The following is a 26,742-nucleotide window of genomic DNA, read 5'->3' as shown; positions in this document are numbered from 1 at the left end:
GACAAGGAGGTGCCTCTCTTCTGGGCTGCCTCTAGAGCCTGGGCAGAGCTGTGGCACTTCATAGATGAAGGAAACAACCTCTGTGATCTTCTGCAGAACCCATCATGGTCCAGCTAAGGGGTGGGACCAGAGATTCATCACTTTCTGGGTTGGCCTGTGTGGTTGGAGACTGCCGCCCATCCCAGAGCTGTAGTCAGGCTGAGGGCAGAGCTGCTGGCCCAGGCAGGGCACAGGAGGACACAGAGCAAGAGCTGCAGAGGCTGGGGTCCCACTCTGTGCAGCTCCTCTGGTTTTGACAGACAGGAATCCGAGTTTCAAAGTTATGCATAACTGCAAGGGTAAGGAAGAAAATTGACCAGAAATACCAAAAGGACCAGTGTTTCATTAAGGAGGATAGATTTATTGACTGTCTAGACTGAAGTTAGTTTTGTATTCATACTTTAAAAGTTTTAATTAAGGTTTACACTCACACTGTCTACCCATTCCCCAGTTAGTTTTATGAAAACATTAACCTTGACATTTTGACAACTTTTTTCCTTTCATTTAGCCTCTCATTTAAAGTTGTTTTCATTGTCTGCGGTTTAGCGATTCCCTTGGTCCACTTACACAATCCAAGCCCTTTGAAGAGTGACAGCTGAGCGTGCCCGGTGGCAGTTCCTAGCACAGTGTTTAATTCTCAGTTCAAGCCAAGCAGTGGAGCTCTACCTCTGTGGTACTACACCAGCATGACACCAGGTTTTGCAGGCGGCGATGTGAAAGTGGCTTCTACGCTTGTACAATGCATGTGTGAGAAAAACATGCTGGTGCCTTCACAGCTTGCAGGGCCCAGAGACCAGTGGAGGACATGGGGCCCTCGCTCCCCTCGGTGCCTAGGGCAAGCTGCTTCTGTTGTCCCTCCTGTCATCACGTACACACATGAGTCCTGTACCTCCCAGTGCAGTCTGACTCTATGGAAAAGGCTCCAGCTCTAAGCAGTTCCCAGTAGCTTCTGCCCTGTGCTGGGACAAAGCTGTCCAGCATGCAGGGATGCTCTGACAGTTCCACGTGTTGACTTGGAAAGTGCAAGTTCAGCATCATTGTATCGAAGAAATGCCCCAAATCACCTAAGAACTTAATGCAAGGCACTTACTGAAGCAGAAACATATGCCACCTATGTAGGTTTATAGTGATGCATGTGGGTGCTATGAAAGTCACGCCAGAATCTTTCCACAGCTTATGCTGCTTAAATACCTCTTGAAAGTCTGACTCGTTGAGTTTTACTGATGTATTTCTTCTCAAGATTTTTTTTGTCTGCAAAGCTGCCGTGGTTTTTAATTCATTGGAGTTCACGAGGTGCTGAGGCAGGGCATTTGGGTGTCAAAGGCAGCACTACGATAGACAAGCATGGAGAGAAAGAAGTTGTAAACATGTTCCCAGGGAGACAGAGGAACTCACCAACTCTGCAACTGTCTGAAGAAAGGAGTAACCCTCATGTCTGCATCCTTGCACAGCTTGCCTTAGTGTTGTCCCCAAATCAGGGTCCATTACCAGTGTGCAATAACTAATTCACACACAGAGCCAAGGTATTTATTCCAAGTTTGCACAAAAAGGGGTGCTAGGTGGTATTCCACAAAGCTAGCACACCACCCCATACAAAATTGACATATTCCTACTCTTCAGTTCAGGTAATTAACTCCCCATATCTTTCCCACCATTTAATGATTTGTCAGTTAATTTACGTAAGATTACACCATTGATTCCTTACTATGCATGCTCAGGGAAGGATCTTTTAATCTGGGCAGGGGTCTTTTGACCTGTAGGTGTGATTTTTAGTATTATAATGAGGGTATAATGAGGATAGTTCATGTAAAAGACACCCTAATCATTTTGTGCTGACATGTCCAAGTCATACCTTGATGATGTCCATGTGTTTTCAGGATGTACCAATCTTCAAGGATAGTTTTTCCTGATTAGAGATTTGTTAGCCTTGTTTCTTAATCTGCCTACACAAGGCCAAAGCCTTCTCTCCAGCCATGCATTCTATAAACATTAGTCAGTGTTGTTCTCAGGTCATCCTGACCTTTTAGGAGGCTGCTGTATTCGTTCTGGCTTTTCCATAGTAACACAAGTTCCAATTTTTTTAATTATATGCCTACAACATTAGGACTGCATTATGCTGAGGAATTGTAATTCCAATGAGTGCAAGGAGCTGGTCTTTCAATTTCGCTGGAAAAAGGGAAGATAAAGGGTCTTGGTGTTGTGTGAAAAATAAAACAGAAAAAGTGCTAAGATGGCATCATTCAGACCAAACTTGTGGGAGGCTGGTAGTTGCTGCTGGAGGACAGAACTGGCTGTAGAGAAGCTAGGAATGTAAATAGCGTGGTTGTGGCCATTGAGGACCAACCTTTCGTGTAAAAGCTGCCTGTATGTCCTGCTTCTCTTTCAAATATTGCACGGCACATTGGTGACTGGATAAAGAAAATGAACCCTCTGGTTCCAGAGTGCAGTCGCTTGCTTTTTCTAAGCTAAGAAGAATGGTGACATTTTACAAAGTTAGGGCTACCCAAAAATGTGAAAGATTTTGCCTCATGTAAAGCCAAGGGGAAAAGAAGGTTAGGACTGCATTTTTAATATTGTTTGGGAATCCAGGTCCCCAAGACAGGCGATGTGCATCCTTGTGAGCATGAGGGAGCACTGGGGAGAGTGCATGACCCTCTGTGACCGTCTCCCTCCTGGAGATGGTGACATGTTTATAGCAAGAACATGGTCCCTGTTCCCAGGGTGGGGAGAGGCAATGGGGACTTGAGGAACCAAACAAATACCACTTTTAAAAATCTTCACTCCTCAACAGCAAATACATCTCTCTCTTTACGTAAAGTGAGTACCTGAGGATTAACTAACAAATAACAAATGCGGGATTTTGGTACTGGAATTAAGATTTAGAGAAATCTGACGAAGCAAGTAGTGTATAGGGCTTGAGATAAAATAGGCATGGCAATGAAATTGATAATAAGGGAAAGACTCTTGGGAATCCCCACATGGAAACCCTCATTGATTTCTTCTGACACTTAGAAAGAAAAAGCCAGGTCAACAGATTGACAAGCACTGTGTGAAGGAAAAAACTACATTATGGTCAGGTGATAATCCCAAATCAGAAGGAGTTTAGAAGAAAGAGAAGTGTCTAAGCTTGTTTGTTTATACCTGAACTTTACAAGCATGGATGTTATTCCCTGAGGACATGACTGTATTGATAATTCCAACAATAAAATTTAAAAGGAAAAAAAAAAAAAGAACAACCCAGAATAACAGATTACACTGAAGTAGCCATAAATTATTTCCTCTGCCATGCAGAAGGAAGACTGCCCATAAACATCTTGATTAATTCAGCAGCATCCTGAGGTAATGCCCTGTGTCAAAAATGCAAATCTCTTCTTTAAATGAAAATATTTTTTTAATCACTCCAAAGATTAGTAGTACTGATCTATGACTAATTATTTATTTATTAAGAGTTTATCAATATTATAAAAATCTAATCTGTTTCCTCATATTAGTTTCCTTTTCTCACTTCACCTATATTGGATTGCAAAATTTGGCTCACCAAACCATCTTTTCAACACATTTGACCCTCTCTGATAAGAATATTGATTTTGTTTTAAAGGACCTGACCTGGGATTTAAGCCTCTGCTATCTGATTCCCATTTCTGATGCAAACTTTATATATGATCTTCAATAGAGGGCTTAATTTTCTGTGCCTCATTTCCCTCTTTTAAAAGATTACTTTTGGGAAGAGAGTTCCCAAACTTCATCCTTTGAGTAACTGGAATCCTTCTAGCTTCCGGGATGGATGTCTGTGGTAAGTTTGCATCCAGTACCTTTATGTCCATATTTCTTTTAAATTAAATAGTTCTTTTCCTCTCCTGGTACATAGTTCTTGGATACCTTACAGACTTCAATTCTTTTAATCTGTTTTACTGTGCAAGACAACTCTTCTAGCCTTCTGTCATGAAACAGTACTCCTCTGATCACCTCCATAAGCCCCTGAATGCCTCTGTTTCAATGTGAGTTCTTGCACGTAGTATCCAGATGGGATTTCTCCAGTGTTCTGTGAATGAAGTTCCAGCAAGAAATTTTGCAGAAATGCTTGTCCCCTCAAAAATACAGGAATCTTTCTGAGCCTGCTCACTCATAAAAATACATCAGATAGGGACATGCACTTGCAGTATCCCAAGACCATGTCTGTCACTCTGTCTGCCACCCTTCAATGCACAAAGGAAGGTCCAGCTGAAAGGTCAGCATTTCCTGGGGGAAAGCCTGTCTGAGTAAAATACAAAATCAAACAATATGGCAATGCTGTTACTCTCCCGTGGATCTCCAGCCCCTCCTGCCCCTCTCCATCCGTCCATGTTCTGTCTTCTCACAGCTGCTGGCTACAAGAAGAGCACCCAGAAGAGGCAAAACCAGCCCAGCCTGGGGTCCTGTGGCCAGCAGGAGCACCCCTTCATGGCATCCTGGCATCACAAGGGTCAGTGCATGAAAGAAGGTTGCTGCTGCCAAAGATGAGCCAGGCTGAAGGTTCAGCTGGTGTAAAGTGCTACCGCTCTTCAGGGCTCAAGGCTGTACTGAGTTACCTTAGCTGTCTATCTGAGGGGAAACCACAGGTGATGCAGATACATGCAATTAATGAGGCAACATATAGTAGTTCTGACTGGAACCAATAGGATTTTCTTTAGTCCCTGAAAGATGGGTATGGTCCACCTTGCTGTTGATATAAAGTGGAGCTGGGATAAAAGGGAAATGTTAGGAACAGAAGTTGTCAAATGTGGGGTTTGGATATGTCTGATATTTCTGGGATTTAACTGATGATAGCCTCTAGTTACAAAATGCAGCAGTTGTGAGTGTGTGCAGTCTCTCTTGTGCAGAACTGCTTCATTAGAAGGTACTCTGAGGTGGCTGTTGCCTTTTATTTACTTTTTTCCAGAAGTTTTTTTTTTTTTTGCACTTACAGTTCTTGAACTGTTTTAAACTTTAAATCTTAAGTATTATGCCTCCAGATTGAAGCAGTTTGTTGTGTTACTTCTTGTTTCTAGTGCCAAGATCACAATCAAAAGGGAGTCACCAATAAGGATTTGGTGTACAGCTAAGCAAACTACCTGTGGAGAAAGCTCTGAACAAAACAGGTCAGATATATAATAGTAGTTTTGTTTTCCTGACTGAAGAGGTAAATTCTTTGTGAAATAATACAAAGTTAAATTTTTTGTTTGCTTCTTTTAGGAGTTATTTGTGAAAAATGCTGTCTATAAATAAGTTTTTTTCCTGAAGTTGGCTAGAAACAACGTGGATCCAAATACTCTTAAGCTTGGAAAAAAATACAATGTGAATGAAATGTGGCTCTGGGGTATTTTGTCTTTTGTTTCCTCCTAACTTTAGGGGTGCACAAAGCTTTTTTGGGAGAAAGATTTAAAGTGTGGTTCCAAACTGTCTGCTGAAACTTATCTGTCTTTTAACATGCCTCTGTCCGTCTTGTTTCTGTTAATTTGCTCTTGGTCTGTGTGTATATAGCTCAGCAGTGTGTCTCTCAGGGTGGTTTTAGCACTTTGCAGTATCATGTCCCAGTAGTTTGCAAATGCCTGTGAATAGCTCAGTTTTTCAGAGAAGTTTGTTGGATTGGCATTTTACTGCCTGGAGAGGAAGTCTAAGGTGCACTTGAAGAGGTTCCTGCTTTGTGACTTGTTTTGGACTCAGTGCTGCCTCTCCTTGTGTTGCGACCTGAAAGGACTCATTTAGGACAACCTCCCTCCCCTTGGGACCAAGGACCAAGTTTGTGATACCCTTGTAGTAAATTAAGGTGAAATGACACAAACCAACCAGTTTTATGATTAATTAACACAAAATACAAGGCATATGGTTAGATATAATAACTTAACAATGTTTATTCTGACTGGATCAGCAAGTCCTGTGCCACATGTTTTTACTTAGATCTAGTCAATATTTTATGAAAAAGAGAGAAGAAAATAGAGTAAGAAAGGGAGAGGGAGAGAAAGGAGTGGAGAAGAAGTATGTCTTGTTGGTCGTCTTCACCCAGGGTATCGTCAGTGGTGGGAACTCTCCCTCTGACCTGAGCCCTGCACTTTTATGTTCATGTTATTTTGGGGTGTTATCCATAATTTTCATATGAAGTGTAGAGAGGCATTACTATGATAATGATGAACATAGCTTAGTGAGCATTTTGGCAGTTCCAAAGCTGGGGTTCACTTGAGGGTCCTCCAGGTGGTTGTTGTCCCTCATGTCATGGTGTCTGCTTTTTAGCTCCATCCTCTGAGTCGGCTCACCCTGGAGTCATCCTTTCATATTCCTGTGGAGGTTTTTCAGCTTCGGACAGAGGGGTCAGAACAATCCTATTTATGCAGTTTGGATAACCAACATCCTTGTTACTTGCTTTGTTTACGCTCAAGGCCTCCCATGGTCAAATGCAAATGGTCCCTGACGGAAGCTCAGCTTCCTGTCTCTGACTCACACTATGGTGTTTGTATGTTGTAAGCAGCGTTTGAGACAACCTTGATCTATACAATCATCTGCCAAAAGCAATATTGAGAACACATGTGCCTCAAGTCCCTGATTTTTTTATAATTTTTTATTTTATATAAAGAACAAATCTCGTGTGTATGTGCGCTTGTCCAGTATGTCCAGCACAAAATGGGGTTTGGATCAGGCCTAGTGGTCTGTTGGGATAAACTATGTTCTGATCCATCAAAGTTAATGGAATTAACCTGGGAAGGATTTCACCCTGCTCTAAAGTCTCTGGTTTAAAAATGCTTGTCTTTAGGGAGGAGGAAGCTTGACTTGCCTCTTCTTTTTGGAGTGCTTTATTACTATTAGTCTCACTCCTAATCAGGTTGTTCTTCAGTATTAGATACATCTTTGTGCTAACATTAAATACACAAAGAACATCTGGAAAGACAGAACAGTGTTTCTGGAGTCTACCTTAGATAAGATTTCTGGGTATCTGCACTTCCAAGTATTTAATACCAGCATACTGTATCACAGGATGGACGTCTCTGGCCACAGCCAGAACAAAACCGTATTTTGCCCTTGAATAAGATTACTCTCCTGTGGCAGTAGCCTGAATAAATTATCTTGCTGGGTTTTCTTTTCATGCCATCAGCAATTTCTTCTTCCACTAATAGAGTAGAGGTCAGAAAATGCTGATTCTGAACCGCAGTTGTGAATGCAAACACTTAAACTTTATTTATGCCACTTCCTCTTTTGCAGAAACCGCTCCCAACAAAGTAAAAATTGAGGCCAAAATCTCTCAGAAAAGAGCGACTATCTAAAGTCTTGGCCACTGTTCATCTCTCTTCCAGGCCAAGAAATTGCTACTGAATTATTTACTGAGGAGGAGAATCAGCTTCAATCATCAGAGGAGCATTAGACTCCAACAGGACTTTGAATACATATTTAAAATGTTTACTAGTGTGTGTGAACATACTCATTTAGAGCCATTAGAGACTGAGCTTTTCATTACAACTTCAAATGAGGTTTATTTACCCTCACTGTTTTTTAACTTCCCGGACTGTAAGATGCTGTCTCAGCTTTTTGTTCTGCCCTGAGCTCCTGGCCTTTCATTTTGTGCTCGAGGAATCAGAAGTGAGATGTTTTCCACGATACAGGATTCCCTCATGTGGACGTAGTCTGCGTGATGTTTTGGGTTCTAATCTGTCCTTGTTGTGTATGTGTGTGTCTGTGAAATTCCACTGAGGCAATACTCTTTCTGCTGAAGACTGTGGTGTGGTGGCTGCAGTATTTTCGGAGTATTACCCTAGTATGCTTGAGAAGCATTTAATAGCACTATGCTGGATGTCTTGCTCATTAAATCTCTCCCATAGCTATTCCACGCCTGATGCAATCAGAGCTAAATTACACTAATGCTTTCTCATAGCTATCAGTTTTTCGAAACCTTGCACTTTAAACAGTTCCTTCATCTTTTCTCAAGATTTTCAGTCTTCTTTTGGATAACTTCTCAGAATGAAACACAATGAAATATTTATTAAGCTTTCTGGGAAAACTCTGGAGGCAGAATTTATTATTGTTGAAAATTCATTGTTGGTGCTGTCATTCTCAACTGATAAGCAGTTCTATGCCTGCTTATGTTTTCTTTCTACTTTTTTAAAAAGAATGACTGGATTGCAGATGCTCATTATCAAAAATCTTTCCCTGGCTCCTGAGCTGGCAGGAGACTGAATCCTCTGTTTTCAGGCTTAAAAGCCGAACCTCCTGACCTGTGCCTATAAAATCAGCTCTGCTTGTATCAACTAAGGCAAAACAGTTTCTTGTTTATTTTGTCTGCTCTTCACATATTTCTCCCAAGGCTACTGCAGATTGTCCAAAGCTGACTTGTCTTTTGATGGCTAGCATCTTTATACCAATGCTTCATACAGGTATTTCCATCCCCTTTCCCCTGACACTGACTTCCGTCTGTCCCAATACAGTAGTCTATGATATAGGACTTCCACAAGCCTGTGGTATGACTGATGTTGGGAGTATTATGATTATGCTAGGGTGGAAACAGATAGTATTTGTTGTTGCTGGGATGGTGAGCAAAGCTGCGCTTACAGGGAAAATTTCTAGATCCCCTTTAGAGCTTTTCTGAACTGCTAACCTTAATTTCACATTCTTAATGTGCACCTGAAGCATGTGTGGCTAGAGAGATGGCTTTAGAGATGGAGCGAGGCAAACCCAACCCTTGCTGATGGTCAGAAACTCGAAGTGGCAAGAGACACTCTTATTCTGGACTATAGAGCTCAGGGCTTACCATGATGTGGTAGGAATTAAGGCATTCATGTGTAACGTTGACTGTGTAAAAGAATAACACAGTCCTCAAACATATTGGTGTTAAATCTTTTCTTTTACCATTAGCAATACTGCGTATATGATAGTATTTCAATACAAATTGCTGTGTGGTATTTAAATACAATAAGCTAATCCCATATAAACCTCAATGTTCTGAATTGAAAGTATTTTAAGTCAGTGTCCCTAAAAAATTCAACTCCTAATGCTCTGTCAGCAGCATGGTCTGATCAGGTTGCCCCTTCCTATACTCTGCCAGGGGATGAGGGGTGGCTGCAGACCTGATCCTCCTGAAATCCACCTGTTTCTTCTGGAAGAGAAAAAAGCATTACAATATGTAATAATATATTTACACTTACTCCTGTAGCGGGAGGCACAGAACCTCTTTAGAAAACATAATCTGAAAACCATACCCTGCTGGGTTTTCAGTGAAGGTACATTTTGATTGACACCCCTACTTTAAACTGAACCTTTTGTGTTCTGCGTGTGCTGGAAGTATGTACTTGACGACTACAGTCAATAAAACACAACCCACTGTGCAGCGACTGGAGTTCTGGTACATACAATCACTGCATCTCACTGTGGTGGGAAATTACTTGTTGAAATGTTCTTTTATGCCTCAAAATGGATAATGGATTATGGACAAACCCACAGTTAATTTCTTTGAGAGAGGGCTTGTTAGAGTAGCTGAACTTCCAATAATGAGTGATGTGAGGTTTGTTATCTGTACAGGGTTTTTGCATTCCAGATCTTTGTTCTGTCTTGATGTTTGCTACTTCAAATATTTATTTTCTCTTAATACATCTGAGAGCTGTAGGGTTGGTTGACACCCAGAGGTCCATGCACCTACTCCGCTTTGGTGAGGCAATAAGACATCCTTTAGTAATTACATCTAAAATTGAAGAAGACCAAAGCCATTATCTCTAATGTCCAGATCTGTTTTGGCCTCTTGTCCCACTTTATCTGTACTTAATTAGAGTTTTAGAGAAAAAGTAGCTTTGCAGCTGTTAGTAATCATCCTGGAATAATTTCTGAACCTTGCCATGACATTTTTCTGCTCTTTATTGAGGACCAGTTCTTTCCAAACTGCTGCAGTACATACCCTCTTCCCCAGGCAAATAAATCTCTCTCAAAATGTTTTCATGCAGAGTGTGCACAAAACTACAAAGAGTTAAGTTAAATTCATAGAAGAAATTCCCTGCCTTTGTTATGCTCCTCGCAGCACTGCTAGGCCTGGCTCATTGGCAAGTCTAATTGGTGCTCTGAGCCAGGTCCATCCACCCACACAGGGAGGCTTCAGCCAGCCACAGCATTCAAGGAGCTGGTGCTGTGTAGCTGCTATCTCTGCTTGTTGAGCTGACATGAGACAAGTTATTACCATATAAATGAGATGAGGTCTTAGATAATTGCGGACCAAAAGTAAAACTGAACTGTGCTGCTTGTGGCTAGAAATTTTAAGTGTACCTTTCTATCTTCAATTTTTTCTTTTCTAAGTTTGTGTACTTTTTTTCCTCCCACCCATTAGCCACCTCTATAAGTGATAGAAAGAGCCCTTATGTTTTCCACCAGGCTGCCAGTTGTGAATTGAATTTTTTTAGACATGGAACTTTCCTGGTGCCTGCTGGTTATTATAAAACCTATATGTAGAGGGAATTAAATTGCTTTGGGCAAAATATGAATGTCAATCACTTTGACCAAAATAATCCAGTGCAGTCATTTTAGTCCATTTTCTTTAGGAAAAAGTCAAAGAAAATATCTTTGACTGATTCCTTCATTGTCCCTGTGCATGGTCTGGCCATACTAGAAGGTGGATGGCTGAATTGGAAGAAGATAATTTTGCTACTAGGTTGGTGTCTTTATTTTCTGTTTCCAGGTATCTGACTGCAATGTGGAGTGTAAGTAATTCAGGAAGAAATGATACTCTACTGCATTAATCTCTGATAATTTTCTTCCTCCTGTGTAGGTCATAAAACCCCAAGGAAAGAAGGAAATATTTTCGTGCATCTCACCAAGGCATGGTGGAATCTTAAGGATCACTTTTAGTAGCTAAAAATAGTGGTTTGTGGGGTTTTTTTGTGTTTTCTCAACTAGAAATCATCCAACAGCCTCTTCTTGCAAGGGAGAAACATCTGGCGAGATGATAGCCAAGTAGTGATCATGAATCTCTTACTTGTTTGAGGTATCAAATTTGCAGGTCAAGATCAGGTCTTGTGCACACTAAGCTTGGCTGAAATTCAGCCTTTCAGAGAAGACTAGAATCTCCATGCTGTGCCTACACCCAGGAAAAGATGCCTGCAGCAGGGCATAGGGCTTGTGCTGAATAAATTCTGGGATGCTCAACTTGAGCCAAAAGACTTCATTGATGTGTGCTGCTCTCAAGTGTCCATCTTTGCTAATAGCAGTGTGAAGCCTAAAACTCCCCTATGCCCACAGGCTGCTTTTTCTAACCCAGTTCGGGTTTGTAGTTGGTGGGTTTTGGGTGTTTTGTGTGTGTGTAGTCTAGTTTTAAGAAGGAAAAGATGAATTTACTGAAAGAATTGCTAAGATGTGGAACATTCTTTTTGAGGAAGATACTGGGAACTCCTTAAGTCTGTAATAGGTATGTAGGCTGATAGTAATGTGCTGCATCCAAAAGGACGCACTGCTGCGGTTTCTGACTCTGCTGTACCAAGTACAATCTTGCTAAGAGTAGGGGCAGGGCTACCAGGAGCAGGAGAGCTTTACTGCTTGCCAAACCTGGGATCCTGCTGCTGGAGGCAACTGCCATTCCTCTTGCAAAAGTGCCTTTGCCTTAAGTTAGCTACTGAAAATTTTTCTTCCCACTTCCCCAATTGTGAATTTGTTCCAGAACCTGTCTCCTTGGGTGGTTTGAAGACTTCTAATTTCTAGCCTTAATATATTCATGGGCAACTTATAACCCTTTGACTAAGTCAGGTAGATGATACAAAACCATAGTTACCAAAATGTTTTTATACTACAAACAGAACAATAGCTATGTATTCAATAATTGCATATCATAAACAACCAATTTAAGCTCAGTCTGAATGCTAATCCATTTTGGGATATAATATGAAACTTTTACAAAAGATTGCCTGAACAAAGTCTCTCTTTAAATAGTATCTTTCTTAATTTCTAATGCTAGTGGTTCAATATTACTGCTTATGCTTGCTATCCCATTTCAGTGTCCTTCACTTCATTTTGATGCATTGCTTGCAGCAGGGGAATTGCTGAGGGTCTCATTTACTTTTTTGTGACTTGGCAGAACAACTAGAGGAACAGCAAGCCCAAGGAAAAAAACACTACAGATTGGTCACCCAAGGTACCTACAGTGTCACAAGGTTTAATATAAATAGATCTTTTAAACTTGAATAAGAGATTTTTGAAAGACAGGTCAGATGTTTCAAAGGAAACTGGCTCCATATGAAGAATAACAAATATGTTCCTCTGGAACACAGTGAGTCTTAAAACACACAGCTCTCCCAACATGTCATGCTGTGGATATTGAAGCACAGACAGGGAGGACATTGCATGGCATGAGAAGAAGCCTCAAACAATAGAGACAGAGTGAAAGAATAATGAATGCTAAGATTAATATTTCAGCAGTCTATTTAAAACCATGTTATTGCAGTGCTTGAGGCATTAAATTTGCTGGGCTTACTAGTGTGGGAAAACAGTTTATTTTAAACATTGTGCAGTCTTGGAGAACTTGCAGAAGTTTTCAACCAAGCTAATGCATTATGCATCTGAATTGGACAGAAAAAAGTGTAAAACCTACCTATAATAAAAGTTGATGGAGGAGTAGAAATGCTTGGAGTTAAAAAAATAAAATATGAAGAGCATCCAAGGAGATTAAAACATTAAAGAAAGAAAAGTGAAGGCAAAGGAAACTTTGTAAATAAGAACAATTGAGAATTTCATCACACGATTACTCAAGGATATTTAAGATGCGCTTTCCCCACTGGTTAAGGGTAATCTGCAAGGTAAAAACTAAATCATCAACTTGCAGCAAGCCAGAAATGGAGTCAGTGGCTAGGTAATTCCGATAATAATGGTGGTTATTATTCCAATAGTAGTGATAATGTGGTTATCAATAAACAGTGAGGTATATCTTGTGGCTCCTGAAGTGGAGTGTGAATACTAATATCCTCTGTGGAGGAGAATAGGCTTCCAGAGGTATGAGCTACAGCCTGCCCCACATCCCATAAGAAACAGCTTTCCCATCCTTCCTGTTCCCAGTGTGAGAGGTCATAGGAGTGGCAGTTATGAAAATGCATGCTAACCTGTCTTCTTGAAAAGCTTATTTATACTATAATAAGGGCTGGAGCAGAGATCCAAAGTATTCATTAAACATGGGAAACAAATGGTGTTAGAAACCACCTCTTGCTGTTGGTACAAACTGGTTCTTAGTGCTGAAGATAAAGGAGGTTATCTCCATCTTTTTTAAGAGTTGGTATTGGGGAACAGTATGATTTCACTTCTCAAGGCTCTTTTTAAATGTTCTGTGTATGTGTGTAGCACTTTATTGTTTATTGTATTACCCCACAGCAGAAAACCTTGGGCTCTTATTTCTTCATTCCTTCCCGTCCTGTACTCCCAACCCATTCTCCAGCCTGCCAAGAAAAGGAATGAAACAACCTTTTCTCTTCCAGTTAAAACAGCATCCCCAAAGGCATGGACAAAAAGCAACCCAACAAAGAGATAAAATTTAAGTACATGCTATACAGTGTGTTTTATGTTTGATTGCCAGGCATCAGAGCTGGAAAGAAATGGGGGGAGGGAGAAATCCTTATTTTATTATTTTATTATTTATTTTATTATTGTCTGTTAAGGAATCTTCCAGTGTAGCAGAGCATATACGCTGTAAGAATTCAGGTAACTATGTTTTAACACCTTCACAATGTAAATAATAGTGAATTCTGTACAAGTCATGGCCTTGAATGTTTTCCTTCTAACCTTTTTGTTGGCCTCTCTGTAGCATGAAAGGGGATGTGGAGGGGAAAGAAGTGAGAGAATAAAAATGTTGGCTGTGGACCAAAGCATTGGTGGCTACCTGTAAGCACCGACTTCAGCTAGCAAGGGTGAAACAGCTTCTGCCTATAGAAATGCTTATCATCCTCCTAGCACCTGTGGCAGAGGCTTTCTCCAGTAGTGCAGTGCAGGTGCTTGCAGCCCTGCTTCAGCTCAAATCTGCGTGCGAGCACTGTGGTGACGGCATGCAGAGCCCCTGACAGATCAACCCTGCAAAGACAGCTGCTGCCTTTACCTTGCAAGTTCCCACACTCCTGAGACATAGTGCAGGCAGCCAAAACCAGAGGTGCCTTGTGTCAGCACTGAATCAGAGTAGCTGTTGCCGGGGCTCTGTGTGTTTGGGCAAGCTTTCTTAAGGAGAGCTGGAAACTAAATTATAGTCTCAGTTGTGATGTGCTATGATGAGGTGTCTTCAGGTTTTGCAGTTGCCACATCTGTTCCTCTGCTGGCCAGATGTCCCATTTGAAGCCATCTCATCTGAGTTATACCCCTTTACTGTCAGCACTTGCTTTCCATCTGAACTTCTTAAACACAGACCTAGAGTCATATCCAACCTTTAATTTCTGAACACAGTATAGTTATTATTCACCTTGCAGGTAATTCTCTGAGGCAGGATTTTTCCAGGGTGTGAGTCTCTCTTTGAGTTTTCCTTATGGAATTCTTCAAAGCTTTTTTCTAATTTTTTTTTTTTCTTTTTCTTTTTCTTTTTTCTTTTTTTGTTGTGTGTGGTTTTTTTTTTTTTTTTTTTGTTTGTTGTTTTTTTTTTTTTCCTTCTTTATCGGGAACTTTATTTCACAAATTTAAGATGTGATTGTGGAAGAAAATATTAGCAGTCATAACCACAGTGCTACTGAAGTCTTTGTAGCCTATTTAAAAGCAAGCTCTAACTGGAGCTTGTTTGAGTTGAACACCTCTGTGTAATCTCATAGCAAAGCAACTGCTTCATTAATGAGTGACTGGAGTGTCATTCTAAACAGGACTTGTTTCAGTTCCATGGTAGATCAGGTTGTCCTGTGTTTTATCAGCCCACCTAAAGCCAACATGGGGTTTGCCTTGGTATGTGGGTAGGACTACTCTCCTACCTAAGCCCCAGGGCCAGGCTGAACCACGAGGGAGCTCCTTCCCTCCCTACATACCCAAGTTTCCTCTCAGAAGAAACCGCAGTGATCACAAGAAATGGTGATCACACCATCTCTCCTCCTGACTTATGGGTAGGGTATAGCAAAGGCATACATCTGAAGACCAGGCCAGTAGGATAAACCCATCTCACGCTGAAGCTATGGCTTAAGTCCAGTCATCAGTTTTCTGTCTTTTGTTAGAATAGGGTGTTAAGATGCATTAGTATTTGGATTACAACAGTGTCTAATTCTGGAAGTTACATACTTGAAAGGTACTTAGGAGGGCTGCAATATTCATAAATTTCCCTTTCTCGCTTTTAGCTGTCTTTTTGCCTAACTTGTGCTCTTTGGTGCAATGTTCCAAAGACTTGGGACAATGTGTATGTCTGGAACAGAGCAGCATCTGGCTTTTGGCTGTTCCTCTGATGTACTGTCACCTGCAGAAATCGCAGACTGGATGATGACAGCTGGTAAAATGCAGAGTGTGAGAGGTAAGGTGTAATCTTGGCATTTGCGAAGAAATCTACATTGCAATTTAAATTAAGCCAGGAATCCCCTTTTGCCAGCCCTTATGCAACCTCTGTTCCCACTTGAAGAGCTCCAGGTCTAAAAATAGCAGAGAGAAGACTGTCAGGATGGGGTTACATAGTGATTTTAATAATAAAAATATGCTCAGGGTGGTTGTCAACATTTCTGAAAATGCCTGGCATGTCCTGTATTAAATGCCTGCTTACTACTTGTGCCAAGTTGGGATTTCTCCTATGGTAGATCATTGGGCTGAATATCCAGGAACCTGAGTTAAAGCTTAGAGGAGAAAGAGGTGGAAGAGTGAAAATGCCCAAGTAGGTTTGCTGGGTGGTAAGTTTTTACCTAGATATACAAGTTATAATGTTTTACATAGCTAAGTCAAAATGCTTATCAATGTCTGTCCTATCCATGTATATAAGTAAGTGCCTATGGTTTTAGTATGTGGGATCTGAGTTCCTAACCCTACTCTGTGTGGTTTAGTGTGCAACACTGAATACTTTCTCTGCTGTCTACATTTATTTCAATGTTTGGGGCAGGAAATGACCCAGGATATTTGTTTTCCCTTGTCTATGAACTTCTTTGCCTCAAAGTGTTGATAATTTAAGAAAGGAGGTTTGAGTAGAGCTGGACTGTTCCGAGTCCTAAGCATAATCTATAGCAGGGAGCAAACATATACTGCTTATGCTTACAGTAGGATTAAATCTTAAAAAAAACCCAAAAACCAAAACAAAAACAAAAACCAAACCAAAACAAACAAACAAACAACAAACCCCCCCCAAAAAAAAAAACAAAACCCAAACAAAAAAAACCAAAAACCAAAAAACCGCTGAAATTCAATAACATAAAAGTAATGAAAAGGTCTTTGTTCCCAATGTTCTCCAAATACATATGATGTTTATATTGTGGTGCTATATTTTGACAAATAGAAAAAGCTTATGCAATATTTGGATCATGAAAGACTAAAATGTACTTTGAAACCATAACTTTATGTATCAATAAATACTCAGGCTTTTCAGAGACCTTGAGAGCTGTTGTTGGCTATGAAAACATCAGTTGCTGTCCAGAAGAATAATACTGGAAACACTGATTCAGTAAAACGTGCAACATAAACCCCTCAGAGTAATAAACAACATAATAAAAACTGTCAGTATTGTAATTGTTTAAAAGGTGCCTTCAAACCTGAAGCTGAGACCTTGTTGTTAGAATAATGACTGAAGATGTGAGAAATTCATGCTGGCTTCTCGCCTGTGGGTTTTCTGTGACCCACGATCTCCCTGCGTAGCTCTGCTCCTTGAACGCTGGCTCAGACATCCAGCTGAACTGCTGCTTCCTGAGGTTGCTATCAGTCAACCAAGTGTGTGTATGCTTTTTACTTTTAACCTCTTGCAAGCATGAAGTATCAGCTTCAATTAAAAAGATCAGGCTTTATGTGTCTCTTTAATTTTGCACGTGTGTCAGCTGATAACAGTGCTTGGAGCTTCACTGGCAGATAGGGCCTTGCCATGTAGTTGTAGCTTGACTGGGTCCCAAAATGGGGACAATATTCCTTTCCCACTTCATATTGCAGAGCACTTGTGTTCTGTCATGGAAGTCGTGTTATACCAACAAGTGGTTTTGGGTGGTTCTGGATAAAGGTTTATTTTCCTATTGAAGTAGTACTTAGTCATGCGAAATATTCTCTAGCTTGATTTCAGCTAGCTATTAGTCACTGCTCCACACAGCTCACTGGCTTTATGCCTGTGGCCACATCTCCCTGACCAGAGGCAACACACGCCACTGCAGTGGATGGGGAAACTCCATCAGCTTGTGTCGTTGTGGGGTGGTGTTCCCACGGAGCGTCCTTGCTCTCTGCTGGTTGTACCACACATAAGATGAAGTCGGTTGTTAGGAGGGTATTGAAGACAAACTGCCTTGATTAGGAGACTCAGGATTAAATTATATGCGTAGGTGCAGGAGATGCTGGGGAAAAACATACTGCCTCTGACAGAGATGTAGCTGGGTTTGGTCAGAGGAAAAACCTTCCAGCAACTCAGTGTGTTCTCTTACCTTGTCATGGATTATTCACTGACTAGCAAATATGTATTAAACCAGTGTATTCTTTTTCCAGACATGGACGATAGTTAGAAATCATTAAAATCTTATTTGCTTCAACGTTTTCCCTAAAATAGTTATTGCTATTAAAATTTCCATGTCAATTGTAATAACTAAAAATACCAGAGGAGCTCACTTACATTTTTTATAATGTAATTTGTGGCCAATGACAAGCAGCTAGGCAGATTTTGTTATGCAAGAAAAAGCAAGTTTTTAGTTGTTTTAGGACTCTGTGGATGTAGGTTATGGCTGTGTTGATCCTTTCACTTTTTGTGTATTCCTGACTCAATGTCACTTAAAGCTGTTTGATAGAAATGAAAATCTTTAAACATAAACAGTAGCAAACTGGACTTCCATCAAAATAAATAATAATTCAATGATTTATGCTGGTAGCCTCTGCTGAAACACACATGGCAATGGTAAGAAGGCTTCCACCAGTTGTTCAAGCATCCTGTGAACTTTTGTTCCCCCTCAAGTTGGCAGACTTTCATATTGTCCCTTGTCCTTGGAGACAGAGCTCAGGCAAAACTGCTGACCCTGGCAGTAACAGTTTTCTTGATCTCTTGTCATATCTGGATGTGAGTGTGAAGCAGGACGTGGCACTAGGTTTCTCTGCCAGGAGGATGCTTCTCAACAGCCCTTACGCATGACACCTTTCAGCTCCTTGCTCTGATGGATGAATTGTGCCGGTGAGCTCCACTGCAAAGGCTAGGTTTGTCATTTCTTTCCTTCCTTTGGAAAGATGTGCTGTATGCTCTCTTACTTTGCAGTCTGTGTATGTGGAGGAAGGGTATGAAAGCAACCTGTATGATGTCTCAGAGCTGTATTCAGACCTGATGGTTCAGGCTAAAAGCAAACACGAAATTCCCATTGTTGGGTCCCGCCACGCTCCGCCCCCCCCCCCGCTAGAGACAGAAAGGGGCTGGCAGGCTGGAAACATGTATTTTAGGTGTGTTGTTTTATTGTGAACGAGAAGCAATTCTGCCTGGCTAAAAGGAGCAAGCTATAGAGTGAGGAATTGTGAATAGGTGAAGCCTAGACTAGCTGAGCTCACATGTGTGTGAGATAAATTGTTGTTTTAATGTACAGCAGTAATGACCTCTGTTGGGATGAGAAAGTTACACCCTAAAAAAAAAAAAAATGGAGATAGGATGCTTTCTGCAGAAATCTTGTGTTGTGGAGGCCGTTCAGGAATTTCTTCTAAGCAGGAGAGCTGTACTGCTTGTGGAGTTCAGAGGCTGCTCATGGACCAGGAACGGCCCCTAGGGGAGAAGAGGGTCCTGTTACCAGCCTGATAGCAATTGCCATTGAACATTGCCACCCTGCAAGACTCAGCAACATAAACCTGTGAGTTCAGTGTGACTGTAGGAGGGGTAGGATGAAACTGGTGGACCTAGTAAAATTATCTAGATGAAAGAGTCGTGTAATTCATATTATATAGTTTGGAGAGCAAGTGTCGTATGCTATTCTGTTTACACTGCTGGTGCTTTTTTTTGTTTGTTTGTTTTTCCTTCTTTTGAAATTGGGGTTTCTAGGTAGGGGCTTCACCCAGAGCTTTAGAAGCAACCCAGTTTTTGATTCACCCCCATACAAGTCCCAGTGGAAGGATCAGATGAGGCTGAATAAGAGGGATGTAAACAGCAAAACATATATGAATTTGTAGGGCATCCTGCTGCGAGTAAATTCTTGTTGATAGTGAAGAGATTTAAAGAGGAACATTCCTACTTAACTTTTAATTTATTTTTTTTTTTTTTTTAATGGAAGAAAGTGTAGCTGATAGAGAACTGCAGTGTATTTTGCTGGACACTTCCCTTTTTCTTGAACACTGAAACCAAGAAACCCGCCAGCCATTTACGGGTGAACAGTGTTTCACTGTCCTCTAGGAAACCTATCTTTGTGAGCCATGAAGTAGCTCCCTCCTGTTGCTAGCAGTCTTATTAGCTGGTTACAAATTTCAGCAGTGAGTTAGTGTGACAGTGGGTCAACTTGTAGGAAGCAGGTCAGGGATGCTCAGCGCTCTGTCTGCAGGATTCTGTTTCAGAGAAAAGTGCACAGAGAGCTGGAGGGATAAGAATTCTGGCTGGGAACAACTTTTTCACTGGCCCATGCTTTCCATCTGGTCTGGTGGTGTGAAGTGTGTGCTTTGAGTGAAACTGGTACTGGGAGAGGCAGGAGGAGGTAGTGTTGTTCTGCTCATCTACGTCCATCCACTTGCTAGTGAAATAACCGAGCGCAGATCTGAAAATGCAGCAGGCACCTATGTAATCTCCTTCATATCTGTTTGGAGTTTATAGATTTATTTTTTTCAAAGGGTCTTCAGCAGGTTCAAGTACCGATGTGGATGCAAACACAGGCAGTAGTTTGGAGTCCTGAATATTGTCTTTAAATGGCACTGACTTGCTGCAACATTTGCTACACAAACAATAGGGGCTGTATGGCCTTAGGTTCAAATATTAGCCTTTAGTCCAGAGTGCCTCTGAATCTCCCTTGTCTTCTTCCAAAATACTTAAGGTATAGAGAACAAGAGGAAGATAAAGCATTAGTCTTGACTCAATACACTTTTCTGAATTTTCACTGCTGTCTAATGCTTTACTTGGCAATGGATCATCAGTTCCTTGGGGCTCTTCCACTCCAGTGAACTCATAGTATGAGGCCTGATGTAATGGAAAGGTCCAGGCAGCTGGCACTGGGCCAGGGCATTTCCTCACTAACGCTGTCGTGATCCTGTCATTGTGGGGACACCACTTATTTTCTTTGGATACCTTTTTGGGCAACACGTAATGTAAGCAGGTATAGCTTAAGACAGTTCAAATTCAAAACAAACTGATTACAAAGCTACTTTCACTTGCTCTGCTCAGCAGCCTAAGGTTTTGTTTATTTTTCCATAATACGAGCTCTCAGCAAAAACTATTTGTGATTGTGACTCAAAATCTGGAGACTAAACAGTTACTTTATTAAAGACTTCAATGTGGCATTTGACACACTGCAAATTGCCCAGCAAATATAATCCTATTAACTGAAGTGGAGAGATGATATCTTTTTATGCTTAGAATCAACAAACACTGCGCACTAAATGCTGCTTATCACAGACAGCTAACTAAATAAGCACTGAGAACTGAGTCTGATGGTTGGCTACTTGGCTTGTCAAAGTAAATACAGCTAATACCACATGTTCTGAAAATGCCAGTGAAATCCTGCTGCTGCTTTTAGCAGAGAATCTCTAAAATTGATTTGCTTGTTTGTTTTTCCTTGCATAACTCTGTGCTGGCTTGCTTTTCTCTCTTCTTCTGAAAATTTTCTTCATGTTGCAGTATTAGCAGCCTTGTCCCATTTGCTAAATTCATGCAAATTTTTTTTTTCCACCTCTTAAGTGAAATGGAGACCCTGATCCAGGACAAGCTCTGACATGCTACAGAAAATAGTGTTTGCTTCAAAAATAGTATAGCAAATAAATACCAACAAATCTATAATGTCAAGCATACAGAACTCAGTGAATAACAACCGAGAGCATCCCATGAAATCTTTCTTCAGTGCTACTGTGCACATTTGCTGTGAGATAGTCTTCAATTGCGAGCTCATATAGTACTTTATTCAAAACTTGTTTTGATAAGGATTTTCATGCATAATTTCCTAAGGATTTCAAAATGTGGTTTGTTTTTTTTTAAGCTGTATGATTATCTTCCATTTTGGCTAAGGACATAACTGGTACCAATACAAAGTCTGTATATATATGTGAACAATCCCTAGGAGATGGCACATCTCTCCTTCAGTTGTTGATTCCAGTCTTTTCTCACTTCTGTACCAGTTCAGGGCTCCTAAAGTTTCTTTTGGGATGTATTTTTTGCAGCTGTTGCCCTGCCTCCATGCAATTCCTGGTCTTATTTTACAATTGATATTTGTAGATTTCAGAAGTTAAAATAAGCCCTTGGTCTCATTCTCATTTTTAGCAATGTCATCCTCCTGTGAAGAGCGAATACTTGTAGAAGTCAGTCTTAACTAGTGTTGTCTATTCTACTTTACGAGAACTCCAACCCCAATAAATCAAACTGAAGCAAATACTGTAAATAATTTAGGTGATATGTGTGGTTGCTGTATTAGTGTTTTTAGCATGTAAATGGTACCTACATCATTAGGGATTGAGAATCATAGAATCATAATTCAGGCTGGAAGTGACCGCCAGAGGTCATCCACTCTGTCTCCTCAAAACAGGTCTAACTAGATCAGGCTGTCCAAAGCTATGTCTGGTCCCCATCCTGGGTACAGTGAAGCTCATGGATTGCTCCATGTGGAACACTTGGGACACCCCAGATGTGCTGGAGAGTTACTAGTGACTTTTTGCTTTAATGATATGAAACGGGATGCCTGAATGAACTCCTGGGTAGATAGAGAGATAAAACAGAGTTAAATGTAGGAAAGACTATGCTGCAGTTTGAGCTCAGAGGAAAAGACAAGAATAGATGCTGAAGAAATAAAAAAAGTGATGATGGAAAAGGGGACAGAAAAGAGGAAGATGCTGGTAGATGCTGTGAGTTTTCAAGTGCCGAGGTGGCAGAATGTGAAAGTGAACTCCATAGGTTACAAATTTTTGCCTGGGAATTTCGTATCCTTCCTGGAAAATTTACCTTTAAGCCCCTACTGTGAGCTGTGGGCATTTATTCTTGAGAGAACACGCAATACTTCTAATGCATTTTATTGTATGTGGTGTGTGTCTCCTGTGGTGTGATGTAATGTAACATGGCATGTGGTGTTATAAATAGAATGAGATCTTGCAAAAACCTGCCTGGCAGGCAAACTCACTGTCCCTCCTTTTAAAAGGCTTCCTGAACTGTCCACTATGATCCCTTCTTCTGTTAAAAGGTGCCTTCCACCCTGGCATCCTCCTGCTCAGGTTCCTGGAGAGGGCTTGGGATAGAATAGCTTTTTCTCCCAAATCCCTTTTGCTTGTCAGCAATACAGCAAAGACTTCATGGGGGCAGTATCTTGCTGCTCTCAGCTCCTATCTCTCCTTTCATCTGTGTCTATGCGTTTCTAATTTGCTTGGTGCTATGGGCAAGATGCTAATTTTAGCAACCTTGTGTAATTACTCTGAAGTCACTGGGGTTAATGTATGTGTACAGTATAGCTCCAATCAGAATCTGGCGTTATGTTGTCTTAATATTTTTGGCTTTTTTTTTTTCTTTTTCATCACTACCAGCAAATTCAATCTCTGTGGCCTTAACAGCAACACTTCTGTTAGAATAATATTCTGACAATAGTTTAAAATAAGCAAGGGAGTCAGAGTTACAAGCATGATAACATGGGAGCAGTACCCTGGGCTTTCTGGCAGTGACGTGGGACTGCAATTTTATGGTCCCCAGCTTGCTCTGTGCTTTCTGGAAGAGTGATGGGTGACTATATTTATACCTATCAGTTAAGAATACTGCTTTACCAACATTTTCTTCTAGAACTGTTGGGGTTTCCAGGCAGGCTTTTCCTCTGAGTATCTAACCAAGAATAGTTCCTTTTAGCTGCATTTTTTATAAGGCTTGAAGATCCTATCAGTTGCCTACTAATAGTCATTAGTCTAAACCATCAGCTGTAAAACTGGACTTATCAGGGCTCCCTTTTATGTTTCATGTTCTAGTGTGTGACAAAATCTATGAAAAGGGACTTTATTTTTCATTAGCCATTTTTAGTTGTTTTGTCTTCGCTTTTCTTATAGCCTAAATTGATATATTTCTGAAGCTGTGTGGAAGACGCATTAACAAACAACAGTGTGATTTACATGTGTTGTCTCAAATACTTCAATAGATCTGTGAAGATACTGTACCATATATCTCTAAAACCTTGACATGGTGTGATATCCTATTACTTCTGTTGAATAAAACTCAAATATATTGTGGCACCACTTCCCAAACTCTTAAATGGTTTTGAGACACCAGTTGGCAAGTACATACAAGAAGAGAACAGTTTGGTGGCATTTGCCCTCTTTTTGTTGAGTCACACAGGAGAAGTGTGCATGCAGAAGTGACTTCACATGGTTCCTGAAAGGTGATGAGAAACAAATGTAGCAGACAAATAATTGGATTGTTTAATCACTTCCCACTGATAGTGAGTTCATACATAAGAAAACATTAAACAGAGAAAATGTTAGCACATGAACGATACACTGAGTTGGAACTCCACACATTGTGTTTGGCTCAGTAATTTAAGCAAAACCAAACCAGATTCAGCCTAAAGCAACATAGCTTTTGTTAAATTTCACAACTCATGAAACATTTCAACTGATATAGTGTTACAAATTAAAAGCACATTTATATGCATGATTGGAGGCATATCAGGGGATGGGGTTTATTTTGTCTTTACTCTTAATCTTTCCAGCTACACTGAAACATGATCCTTTATTAACCTTTATCTTGTGCCTTGCCTCTAGGTTTTTTGTATCTCTCATCCCCGTTTGGATCTGCTGCATGGAGTGTTATTTTCTTTCTGGTTACTTTAACAGCTGTTCTTAGCAGCCAAACTTATTCTCCTCCAGTTGCAAGGATTTATTTCTACCTGCAGTACAGAAAAGCAGTTGGACCAAGTAATGAAAGCAAAGGTTGCTCTTCTTTCCATTACAGAACATTTTTCTTCTAGATCTAAACGTGTTCCTCATCAGAAAAAAATGGATCTAGTATGGGCTGCAATCCAAACCATGCACAACAAATTCTGAACTTCTGCAACTATTTAGTTGATAGCCAGGAATTAAGATAATACAGGGCCCTCTGATACTGCTTGAGGAGCAAAACCAAGTGCTACAATACAGGAGAATGTATGTGAAATATTATTTGTCTCAAATTTTTAAACAAAACCACATAATAAACCATAGAAGTATTAGAAGAAATTGCCATTGCTTATAAAACCTTCAAAACCTCTTTTAGTCACTGTGGTATCTTGTCACTTGTTTCTGATGGATAAATGTGCAGATGGGGCTAATGAGCTAAGTGAATTCTGTGGGATTTGGAGTTTATTTAATGTTTATTTAAATCTCATTTTAAATGTGGAACCACATTGAAGCCTGGATTCAGCAATGTGAGGGAATCTGACATTAAGCATGGCTTTAGTATCTTCCTGGTGTTAAGGAATACTTCCTAGAGTAATCTGTGTAAGTTTTGTAAAATTATCCAAGGCTTATTTTTAATTGCCTTGTAATGGGACATACAAAGCAGCAGAAACACTTAGTAGGAAGGTAAGGAGAAACTAGTTCCCCCTGAACTCCTCACCTTTGACTAAATCCACTGGTAGGAGGTGTCTGTAGTGTCTTAAGGTATTTCAAAGTTCTCATGTTCTTAACTCCACCACCACTTGCCCTTAATTACACAGGAAGCTGGTACTGGAAAGAAGATGCATCTGCAGCTGGTGTAATGGTTTTTGCATCAGTCAACTATCTAGTAAAATATTATTTAAAACAAATCCTAGTGAAACAGGTTTTGCATGTTTCTAAAACAAACAAATAAAACCCCAGCACAAAAAAACCCAAAACCAACAACCCACCAAAAACAAAAAACAAAACAAAACAAAAAAAAAAAAACAACAAAAAAAAAAGCCCCAAAAACAAAACGAAAAAACCCCAGCATAAAAAACCCCAAAGCAGTCTTTACCTGGTGCATTCATGGATTTGTTCTTCCATGACATTCATGAGGGATTCCCTTTTACTGAAAACCTAAGATTAGGAACTTCACAGCACAGGGGTTTTTGTGATAAAAGAGCAGGCTCTTCCTTCTGCTACATTTACCCATGTCTAACATTTGGCTGCAGCATGAGCTATCCTTTCCTGCAGTGAAGTGGCTCAATAACTCCTTTATGAATGCTGAAGAACTGTGGATGAATACAGGGAAGGAATTAACTTAAATCCAGATGGTGTGTCTATGTTGTCAGAGACTCTTCAATGCATAGAGTTTCCTGCAGGAAAAATTACTATGCAGTTGGGAAAAGTAAGCAAAGGAGTTGAAGGACATTGATATGTAGCAGCTATTTTACAGTTTTGCCTCTGAGACACCAAGATAGCCTGAAGTTGTGAGCTACAAAGAAATGCATTATGGAAAGAGGCGTAGAAGACCACAAGACAAGAAATATAATGCGCTTTGTTCACATAGTGACAACAGCAGTGTCAACTGCTGCAGGGACTCAGTATACCTGAGTGTTTCAGTCATACTCTGAGATGTCAAGCCTTACTGACTGCCTGTGTCTTCATGGTGGTTTGCCTATGTAGTCTTTGTGTGTGTTGTTTTTGTTTTTACCCTCATTTAAATAAAGCTTAAAAAAAGAAAGCTAGGAGTTTAAAAAAAAAAAAAAGCCGCCTTACATGATCATGCAGGGAATGCTAAGGACACGTACGAAACCTCTTTACAGCAAATGTGGTCAGCATCCTTAAAGTGAATGGTGAAACAAAGGGTTTTCTGTTTGTTAAACCACAGTGCACATCATAGCTGTGCAATGAAATTTATTCCTCACAAAGCTTGTTTGAGATCTGCGCTTTGGAGTTTGTGTGCAATTCTTCCACAGTTGTCTTTGAGCTTAATAGTCTCCCAGAGCAGCTGAACTAAGCACCCAGTAGACTTTCCTTTGCCATGTCTATCTTGCATATTGGAACACCTGAGATACGAGTTTATATATCTCTCTGTAAGCAACAAGATGAACTGAAGGGGAGTCTGCCTTTGCTCCATCCCATTCTTGTATGTGCCAAGCTTGTCCCTGGTGGAAGTCAGTCTCTGAGTATCTTTGCACAACTGCTATAACCAGGCAAGCTGTTTTCAGAATAACTCCAAAGTCAGAATAATCTTTCTATCGAGATTATTGCATGCAACTGAACAAAACATAAATTAGTTTCTTTCTTTAATACTCAGTTGAATTTCTAAAGTTTTTTACTAATGAGGAGTTGGTTTGTTATTTTACAGATTCCTAATGAAAATAATTAGCTTCTCTCACCACTGAGAGTCAATGCAACAAGCTATTCTTGAGACCTATCCTGATGAAGATAGGTGTTTAAAAGTGTTCTTTCTGTGAGTTTTTGTTTTCTGTTGTCTGGAGAGACTAATAGATTTACATCCCCGAAACAATTGCAGTCTGCTGAAATTGGCCACTTTCACAAAAGCCAATTAATTTTTTTCCCCTGTTTTCTACCTAAGAGTTC

The 26,742-nt window shown here is 40.4% G+C and overlaps 1 long non-coding RNA gene across 1 annotated transcript in view; it reads left to right on the top strand.

Annotated features, from left to right (window-relative positions):
• LOC115607247 overlaps positions 1 to 26,742 on the top strand; it is a 158,848-nt gene that overhangs the window by 20,321 nt on the left and 111,785 nt on the right. Inside the window, exon 2 of the long non-coding RNA XR_003991150.1 lies at positions 5,067 to 5,156. This is a non-coding gene — a long non-coding RNA (uncharacterized LOC115607247). The remainder of the gene's footprint in view (positions 1 to 5,066; positions 5,157 to 26,742) is intronic.

The sequence above is a fragment of the Strigops habroptila genome, chromosome 4 (genome assembly GCF_004027225.2).
Source record: "Strigops habroptila isolate Jane chromosome 4, bStrHab1.2.pri, whole genome shotgun sequence".
Lineage (NCBI taxonomy): Eukaryota > Metazoa > Chordata > Aves > Psittaciformes > Psittacidae > Strigops > Strigops habroptila.
The sequence above is the reverse complement of the archived record's forward strand: the minus strand, read 5'-3'. Positions and strand labels throughout refer to the sequence as shown.